The 11140-nt window shown below is 36.0% G+C and overlaps 1 long non-coding RNA gene across 1 annotated transcript; it reads right to left on the bottom strand.

The window, feature by feature from the left end:
- Window positions 1-1320: 1320 nt before the first annotated feature.
- On the bottom strand, window positions 1321-3380 carry LOC110897008. Its single transcript, XR_002568362.1, has 3 exons — window positions 3245-3380; window positions 2678-2744; window positions 1321-1456 (listed from the first exon to the last, which is right to left on the bottom strand). It is a non-coding gene; the product is annotated as an uncharacterized LOC110897008 (long non-coding RNA).
- Window positions 3381-11140: the final 7760 nt, after the last annotated feature.

Raw genomic sequence — 11140 nt, 5'->3', positions numbered from 1 at the left:
TAAGTGAAAAAGGTTAGGGTTTGCTTGTTTTTATAGGTACATGACAAAAATATAAACACAACAATCAGACCCCTCCACGGTCAATGTCACGGATGATACCATAGACTATGAAAATAAACACTTTTCAACTTTGTTATTTTTGTGTTTTCCACGTTTTGCGTTGTCTTGTCCCCTCAACACTTTTCCCACACTCAAATCTTTGTTTTTGTATAGTGTCTAGTTTTTAAGCATGGTCAAGGTTACAACATACAAATAGAAAGTCTTCAACTAGATTCATCTAATCTTTTATTTCAAAATACCTCAGGTTAGTTTTCAACTTGTTTAATTCCCTTGAGACTTTACTTGTTTTGATTGACTGAATCTTGATTTACCTTGTAACTAATCCTTGATTAAACATCTTTCTAATTCCCAATTAGATCACTTGACGGTTTGGCTTAAAGATTCATACTTGATGGTTAGCCTTTGATCCACACTTGATAATTAAGCTTTGATCCTTATTTGATCTTTTTAATAAGGGGTGAACAATGTCCTCTCAAATTTACAGATAAATAATAACATTTTCTCTCTCCTATACTCACAACTACTTACAACCACGTACAACCACTTTTCATAAAATAAAACCCCCCGCACATATTTTGGGGGAAGGGGTGGATGTGAATGCTCTTAGACTTGTATCTTCACATTTGTTCTTTGTAATACCGAATCTCACTTGAACTTTGTAAGCTTGAATTATATCTCGAACTTTTTAGGCTTGGATCATTGTAAACTTGAATTATAACTGGAATCTAAATCTTTTATCTTTGTAAGCTTCCAAAAGATAAATGTTTTGCCTAAATCATGACTTTATCGTTCATTGTCTTGATTGCTCGTGTCGAGCTCTCATTGACTCATTTTCAATCTTCATGTCAACTCTTAATTCATGATAAATGTAGCATATATCTGTTTTGCATTGATTCCTCGCATTAGGCTTTGATGATTCAAACTGAATCTTGATCTTCAATGACGATTATGGCATTTATTACTTTCCCATGAAATTCCTCAACACGTCTTGAGTGTTATCATTTACTTATGATATCATCGTCGTCATCATCATCGGTAAATCCCACCAATAGCAAAACTAAGGTAGGGTCTGAGATGTCACACCCCAACCCAAAAGTGCGTAAAGCAAAAAGGGTTCGTGTAACACCCGTCTAGTTTACATGAATTTAATAATAGTACAACTCATTTTTTTTATATAAAAGATGCCTGGTTAACATAGATTTCATAATTATAATTCATTAGTAGCAAAGACCTTAGTCGACTAACGACTAAGTTAAAACATCCAAAAGTTGTTTAACAATTTGTTTATAATTCATAAACATAATCTATTAAGGTTTAAAACATTGCGGAAGCTTGTAAATAGTGTTCGGTTCTTCAAAAGCTGGCTCGATCATCTTCCGGTTAGTTCCAACATCACCTAGGATCAAAACCACAACAAATGTTAATTTTGATAAGGTTACAATGGATATAAACAAGTTCCAAGGGTCAAACAACAAAAAAATAAAATTTTCTCAGATCAAGGGGGCGTCGCGTGACGCCAAGGGCCTAGGTGTCACGCCTAGCCTTGATTTTCACAGAATGCTTGTTCAGTTGATGCTGTACATTCCCAGCTCAAAGTTTAATCAAGTCCCAACTTAAAATAGCCATAACTTATGATCCGTAAGTCCGTTTTTAGTGATTCTTTTTCCTACACGACCGTATTTAAATTACCGACGTGTCTACCATAATTGTTATCCTGAAAATTTGGTTTACGGGCTTAGTCACTAAAATCTCTATTTAGATTTTCGAACCACTATATTTTCACAACTTTACTACCATACAATAGCAACCTTGAGGCGTTTTCACCCAACATCCGGGGCTTAGCATCACTCGCATTTCCTTACCAATTCCATGGTTTAATGTTCTTGTGATTGATGTCGCCATTGCTAACTATTAAACACCAACACAACTAATTACACAATTATTCGACCCGCTTGGCTCATCTATGGAATCCTCCATTATAATGACTACCAAACGATTTCTAAACGATTCTTAACCTATTAAATTCAAGTGGTGAACATCGTCACTTCAATCAACACCACATTTATTCTAAACACAACCATACATGTTCTTATTTCAAATTTACTTAATGTAACGGATTAAGTTACATACCTTCATAATTCGTCGACATTGCTTTCTAACCATAATTACCCATTCCCGGGCTTGTCGACCTTAGCGTATCCCTTCTAATCCACGGTTTCTGGTTTTATAACTCAATTTAACGAGTGACGTTCGAGTCACTCAAAACACTACCATTTCGACCATTATTTTAACACATTCTTCATCTAGTGAATTACATCACTTTACTTACATCCCATTATGACAATTAAGCGATATTATCAATAAACATATCTAACCAACTATTTATTTTGACCCGCTTGGTTTGTCGAGTGAATTCCATCACTTCTTAGACTCACCAAACGCATCTATTTTTCAATAACATATCTAACCAACTATTTATTTTGACCCGCTTGGTTTGTCGAGTGAATTCCATCACTTCTTAGACTCACCAAACACATCTATTTTCGTTATAACAACATTAGACATATTTACGACTAGGCTTATCTACATAAATGTAACGAGACGACAAGTCGCGTACCTTTAAAGCGCTCCCTTCAAACGCGTATCGCCACTAGCTCGTCCACTTAACGTTCCTATTTCCTTGCCTATAGAGTTCAACCATAGATGTTTAGAACTCTCTTATAGTATATAACGCATAATTTACCACACTAATCAAATATGCGTTTTTAGTCCAAATTCTCAACACTTATCTTCTCTTAGGCATTATATCAAACACCTAATGCGCATGATTTCATACAATTCAAAAATCAAGTTCTTGACTAACTATTTAACCAAGATTTAAACATTATTTCACATCTTCATGACAAATTTTCATATCAACCAATCTGGATTTGCTCCATAGAGCTCAAATACACTAAGTTAACAAAGATAACCCTAGTGTTTAACATAATTCTACAAAACCCACTTATCACCTTCAATGGTGACTATGAATTTCACAATAAATAGGAAAAATTTCAACAAGTAGTTGACTAGGGTTTATCCCTAGACACTATTTCATCCCAAACAACTAACATGCAACATCAATTTGAATTTCATGGATTCACTCAGAAATTTAGATGAAGGTTTTTCCATGGAAATTACATACCTTATGATCCTTTTTCAGAGGGGATCACTAATTTGTGCTTGGAAATTGATTTGGAACAGATTAGAACTTCCAATTTGATCAATTTTGACAAGAACTAGGGTTTGGTGGGGAGCCCTTTGTCGCCCCTGTGTTCCTGATCGACCAGACACACCTTTGTGTGTGTTTGGTGTGTGTTATTTTATTTTTATTAAATCAAGTTTCAAGTTTTACAACATAAGCCCCTCAACCTTTGTTAACTTTATAATTTAGACTTTTTCAATGCCTTCATGAGTTACTACAAGACAACTAGCAAACTAGGTTATTTATTTCCTATTTAGCTTATTCTCATTTATTTAGTACACCTAAAATGCTAATATAAAGTTTTATAAATTTCGGGATGTTACAAGTCCATCCCCCTTAAAAGGGTTTCGTCCCCGAAACCTTCTTTAAGTACTCCTTTGGTCTAGACCTTACTATCTTTGTTGCCTTTTTGACCGGGCTGTGTTTTAACCATCCAGTCATTGAGTCCGTCGGCATACTTACTTCACGCTAGTCTTATATTGACAAGCGTTCTATATAGGTCACCACATTATTTTGACTACAACTTGTTTATTGCCTAGACTAGTTGGTCACCATCTTACCTCATACCTCGTCATTCGGGTATACTATATTACCGTCATCAGCCCTTTGCGTGTTTATAATTTCATATCTAGTAACTCATATTACAGCATGGTTGTATTCTGTACCACTCTTGGGTCCATGATCACATCACGTCATATTTAGATTTTCGTCAGTTTTTTTTATTATGAATCTTCTTTTGAATGCATCGCCTTATACCTATCGGCGTCAAGGCTTATGTTCTTTAGTATTAACCATTTTCTAACTTCTCTCATAATATTTATATTTGTTAGAACGTTGTTTCTTTACTAAAACTGAATTTTAGTTTAATGTTTTCTCTTTAACACGTGTCGATTTATCATATCAAGGAATTGGCGACAAGGATTATTCTTCTGTGTTATCATTTTACGCGAGAAATCATGATTGGTTCCCACGCTTTATATTATCGACCCGCAGGTTCCGTTACTTAGCCTTGTAAACTATTTTATTAGGTCTTCACCTTTTTAGGGTGAGACCCCATAGTTTGTTCATTTGCGACTCAATGGTCATTTTGGTCCCGTAGACCTTTACATTGATATAATCTGGAGTTTATGGTGATCCCATGGATCATCTTCTATCCGTTTGGCCTTGACCGTAGTCTAAGGCTACACTCATTTTCTTTCAGATTATCTTTTCGACTCTATGACTTCTTATATCACCTTCGCGTCGGTTTATTTTACTCATACCGTTATTTGGGTTATGCCCCCATTTCCTCTCAACCCGTTACCGGGTTCATTATCTTAATGTTTTTAACACCCCGGTTTTATTGATTTGCGTTTTCCTTTCCATAATCTTTTACGACCTATCACATTGATTCAGTGATATTTCGCACTTTCATTATTCGGGCTACGCTTACTTGGAATATCAAGTATTATACTTTATTCAACCCGTCCAGTATTAAAATAATTGAATATAACTATCAAAATTTTTGTTTTTGTGAAATTTTATTGTCCTTTAGTCATAACTCTTAATCCAAGTCTTTTGACTTTTAATCTGCGTCACCGTCTCTTGGTTTACGTATATATCCATATTCCTACCCATCTATCGGGTATTTTGCCGAAGTCATTATCGAAGCAGCCATTCCGGCATGCATTATGACTTCGTTTTGATTTATTCAGTAGTATTAGCGTATTCTGTCGCCCTTATTCCACCAAGTCCTTTATTCTTTCATTCATCTTGTTTGACTTGTTCGTGTGTACTTCATCACTAATGATAGTCAAATTTTACCCTTATTCCCTAACATTCTTGTTTATTGATTTATATATTTTTTTATTTACCTTGATTCTTATCCCTTCCCTTGGGCTCATTACCTTAATGTAACACGCTCCCTTCATCCGGCTTTCGTTTACCTTTATTATTAAGCATTTGGTTTATTTAATCCGAACACCACCTTTCTATTGTTAGCAGCCCTTAGGTCTGTTTCTTTTACAAATGTTCCGAAGGCTCATTTCTTAAGTCTTATACGGCTTTTGGGGTTTACCCGTTTTTATTCTAACACTTTCATAAAGTTTATTTTACTAGGCTTTTATATAATCACATCCATCACTGCGATCATCTTTCTTCCTCTTGAGGATTTGATTAATAACGTATTACTTGGTTGGTTACCCATACCCAAGTTTCTAAATTTGCATTTATTGATACTTTATTATTCATAGTAGCGAATAATACGTATCATCCATTTAACTTCTTTTTCGCGGATATTCTCGGTCCGAGTCTTAGTTTCTCATCTTCAACCTTAGTCCTATTGTAACAATAACAAAATTAATTCATTTAATTTAATTATTCCTTATTGTTGCATGAAATTTATCTACATCGTTTGTTGATGTAAATGATGCTTCTACACGTTTTATTTAATTTGGCCAAGTCTATAACCTTGTCTTTGCTATTTATTACTATTGCAATTTCCGGGTTCGGGCGTAATTACACTCCTTCCCATTACAACATTTATTCACTTCGTTAAGTTCCCGGGTTCGAGTGTACGCGCACTCCTTCCCATTGCAATTTTCATCGGGATTACTTTTTGTCTCGGCTTCACATGCTCACCATTATTTATTTTCTTATCTACATATATATATATATATATATATACATTTATATGGGTATTTATTTTACATAATTCACCCAATTCATTACTCATATGTGCCCTTATGCAACTATCATTCGCACTCGTATCGAATAAAATTTACGTTAAATTAAATTTTCAAGAAACATACCTAAAATGTCATCAGGTTCAGCTTTAGCCTCTGTGGTTGTTATATAAAACGACCTTGTCCTTGACTTCTGAGCATCAGACATTGTGTCGATTGTGTCTTTAGTTCCAAGCCTCTCTGGACATTTAGACTTCTTATGTCTTGGCTTACCACATGTGCCCTTGTGAATTTTTCCACAAAGTTTGCACTGATGTAACACACTTTTTGTAACTCCTTTCTTGGGAGCTTTATTAGATTTGGATTTCTTTACGAATCTTGGATTCATATCCCACGCCATCCTTTCTTCTATTTCTTGTAGTATGCTGTCTTTCAATTCAGCCATCATATCGTTCACCATCGGCACGATTGTGGTTTGTATTCTATCAATATACTGTGATAGACTATTTTCTAGAGCTTTTCCGACCGCCTCGGAAATCTTAGCTTTCATTTGTTCAGTCAATTGAGATGTCGAATCATCTCCGGTTACTCCAGACATTTCTTTAACTGAAACATCCATCACGATTTATCAATAATTATTTAATTCATTTCCATCTTATTATACGGAAATTTATATCACTCTCACTCAATCATAAATAATGTGTTATTCTTTTTCGGTTTGGTCAAGTATATATCTTGCCTTACCTTTCTTACTTAGTGTATTTTCCCGGGTTCGAGCGTATTTATACACTCCTCCCATCTTTCCGTCATCTTGAAACTGAAATGTTTACACTAATTGTTAAACATTTCATCTATGACATATGCGTCATTCATTTTGATCTAGCCAAGTTCACCACTTGCTTAAACCATTTATGCTTAGTGCACTTTTCCGGGTTTGAGTGTGTAAACACGCACTTCCCGTGCATATCAAATCAAATTTCCTTTTTCTAGTAAGTCTACTAAAGCAATTAATTCTTACCGGACGATCGATCAAGCTTGAACCGAACACTTTGTTGACAACCTTAAGCTCTGATACCAACATGTAAGACCCGTCTAGTTTACATGAATTTAATAATAGTACAACTCATTTTTTTTATATAAAAGATGCCTGGTTAACATAGATTTCATAATTATAATTCATTAGTAGCAAAGACCTTAGTCGACTAACGACTAAGTTAAAACATCCAAAAGTTGTTTAACAATTTGTTTACAATCCATAAACATAATCTATTAAGGTTTAAAACATTGCGGAAGCTTGTAAATAGTGTTCGGTTCTTCAAAAGCTAGCTCGATCATCTTCCGATTAGTTCCAACATCACCTAAGATCAAAACCACAACAAATGTTAGTTTTGATAAGGTTACAATGGATATAAACAAGTTCCAAGGGTCAAACAACAAAAAAATAAATTTTTCTCAGATCAAGGGGGCGTCGCGTGATGCCAAGGGCCTAGGTGTCACGCCTAGCCCTGATTTTCACAGAATGCTTGTTCAGTTGATGCTGTACATTCCCAGCTCAAAGTTTAATCAAGTCCCAACTTAAAATAGCCATAACTTATGATCCGTAAGTCCGTTTTTAGTGATTCTTTTTCCTACACGACCGTATTTAAATTACCGATGTGTCTACCATAATTGTTATCCCGAAAATTTGGTTTACGGGCTTAGTCACTAAAATCTCTATTTAGATTTTCGAACCACTATATTTTCACAACTTTACTACCATACAATAGCAACCTTGAGGCGTTTTCACCCAACATCTGAGGCTTAGCATCACTCGCATTTCCTTACCAATTCCATGGTTTAATGTTCTTGTGATTGATGTCGCCATTGCTAACTATTAAACACCAACACAACTAATTACACAATTATTCGACCCACTTGGCTCATCTATGGAATCCTCCATTATAATGACTACCAAATGATTTCTAAACGATTCTTAACTTATTAAATTCAAGTAGTGAACATCGTCACTTCAATCAACACCATATTTATTCTAAACACAACCATACATGTTCTTATTTCCAATTTACTTAATGTAACGGATCAAGTTACATACCTTCATAATTCGTCGACATTGCTTTCTAACCATAATTACCCATTCCCGGGCTTGTCGACCTTAGCGTATCCCTTCTAATCCATGGTTTCTGCTTTTATAACTCAATTTAACGAGTGACGTTCGAGTCACTCAAAACACTACCATTTCGACCATTATTTTAACACATTCTTCATCTAGTGAGTTACATCACTTTACTTACATCCCATTATGACTAATTAAGCAATATTATCAATAAACATATCTAACCCACTATTTATTTTGACCCGCTTGGTTTGTCGAGTGAATTCCATCACTTCTTAGACTCACCAAACGCATCTATTTTCGCTATAACAACATTAGACATATTTACGACTAGCTTATCTACATAAATGTAACGAGACGACAAGTCGCGTACCTTTAAAGCGCTCCCTTTAAACGTGTATCGCCACTAGCTCGTCCACTTGACGTTCCTATTTCCTTGCCTATAGAGTTCAACCATAGATGTTTAGAACTCTCTTATAGTATATAACGCATAATTTACCACACTAATCAAATATGCGTTTTTAGTCCAAAATCTCAACACTTATCTTCTCTTAGGCATTATATCAAACACCTAATGAGCATGATTTCATACAATTCAAAAATCAAGTTCTTGACTAACTATTTAACCAAGATTTAAACATTATTTCACATGTTCATGACAAATTTTCATATCAACCAATCTGGATTTGCTCCATAGAGCTCAAATACACTAAGTTAACAAAGATAACCCTAGTGTTTAACATAATTCTACAAAACCCACTTATCACCTTCAATGTTGACTATGAATTTCACAATAAATAGGCAAAATTTCAACAAGTAGTTGACTAGGGTTTATCCCTAGACACTATTTCATCCCAAACAACTAACATGGAACATCAATTTGAATTTCATGGATTCACTCAGAAATTTAGATGAAGATTTTTCCATGGAAATTACATACCTTATGATCCTTTTTCAGAGGGGATCACTAATTTGTGCTTGGAAATTGATTTGGAACAGATTAGAACTTCCAATTTGATCAATTTTGACAAGAACTAGGGTTTGGTGGGGAGCCCTTTGTCGCCCCTGTGTTCCTGATCGACCAGACACACCTTTGTGTGTGTTTGGTGTGTGTTATTTTATTTTTATTAAATCAAGTTTCAAGTTTTACAACATAAGCCCCTCAACCTTTGTTAACTTTATAATTTAGACTTTTTCAATGCCTTCATGAGTTACTACAAGACAACTAGCAAACTAGGATATTTATTTCCTAGTTAGCTTATTCTCATTTATTTAGTACTTTAAAATGCTAATATAAAGTTTTATAAATTTCGGGATGTTACAGTTCGAGTATACTCATAGATTGTGTTTAACGAGTAAACACTCTCTTGGATTGAAGGGAGCGCTGAGAGAGATTAGCCTGAACAGTTAACGGTAGCATAAACGATAAGCGGCGCGTAAACGATGCAATAATACCAAGTGTCGGGTGGTAATCCTATCGGATGGTAATCTGATCGGATGGCCAGTCGATCGGATGGCAATCCGTTCGGATGGTCGTCCGATTGGATGACCATTCGATTGGATTGACACCTTGTTTGGTAAAGATGTGTTTGTGTATGATGGCTTTGAAGTTTTCGTTGTAGCATTTTGAAAACAGAGAAGTATCTCTGCCCTTCAGGTCGATCAATCGAACGGCGGTTCGATCGGGTAACGATTCGATTGGTGGGACACTTAGTGAGAACAAGTTCACAGCAGGGTTGTCACTCGATCGGATAGCAATCCGATCGGGTGGCAATCCGTTGGTTACTGATAAACATTGAACACGTTGAAAATTGTTAAGTGTTGAAGCTCCAAATGTCACATGGTCGGATAGTCGTTCGATCGGATGGCAATCCGATCGGACGGCACTTCATTCAACATTCAGATCTTGACAAGTTGAAAAAGTTTAAGTGTGGGACCAAGTGTAAGCCGATCGGATGGCTGTTCGATCGGATGGCAATCCGATCGGACGACAATCCGTCCTAACTACCTGATCGTCTTTGACACTTGATTGTTCTGAAAGTTTTGCAGTTTTGATCGAGACGGTGTGATAACATGCTAAACAATAGAAACCCCATCTTAACCCAAGTGATCCAATCGAACAGGAATCACCCTAGTCCGATCGATTAACTGTTCCAAGATGGTTGTTCATGTCTAACCCGAAATCGGTAGCCTCTTTGATAGAAATAAGATCTTGAACCGACCCAACACTAAGAAGGAGTAGAAGATCAGAACGAGCTCTGATTCTATCGGTTTTGAGTGCATTAAGTGTAAAAGAGTTGAAAGAAAGTTACAAAAACAATCTTTCAATCCTTTTAATCATGAATATGTGTAGATCTATGCGAAAACATTGTTAAATCTTGTGGAAATCCTTCAGATCTGAGTTGTTCTTGATGGAATGAGGCCAATACTTGAAGTACATAAGAACTCCATGATGACATCATCCTAGAACACCTCAAATCCGTTGATTTCACGGTTAAAAGTTAAGATTCAAAGGTGAAAAAGATGAAGGATTGTGTGTTGATCATAGAAGTACAAGATTTAGGTTGAAAACTTACAAGAATCGCGAGAAATCGAGAGAAAGAAGGCTGAAGTGCGGCTGGGTCGAGTAGATAGCTGTCACATCAAGTGATGTGACAAGTGAGGGTATTTATAGGGTTTCCCAAAAAGGAAAGTGCAAAGGGTCGAGTGGGTCACCGATCGGATGGATGTCCGATCGGTTGGCAATCCGATCGGATGGCAATCCGATAGGATGGCCACTCGATCGGGCGACCATTCGATCCTGGTGTCCGGCATGTTGAGTTTCGTCGTTTCGATTCGCGTGTTGAGTGTTGCGATGCGTTTCGAGTGAGCGATGCGATAGAATTACCCATTAGTTACACAAATAACCTAACTACTATATCTAACATACAATCACTATAAATAACTTGCGTTTAGCGTTTGCGATTAAGTTGCGATTGCGTTTCGTTTAATCACCACAAAACATAAAGCAAACATGCACAAGTAACACATAAGTAAAACACACACACGTAAAACAATATA

Source organism: Helianthus annuus, chromosome 12 (genome assembly GCF_002127325.2).
Source record: "Helianthus annuus cultivar XRQ/B chromosome 12, HanXRQr2.0-SUNRISE, whole genome shotgun sequence".
NCBI classification, from domain to species: Eukaryota; Viridiplantae; Streptophyta; class Magnoliopsida; order Asterales; family Asteraceae; genus Helianthus; species Helianthus annuus.
Note: the sequence above shows the minus strand (reverse complement) of the source record. Positions and strands in the feature narration are given on the sequence as shown.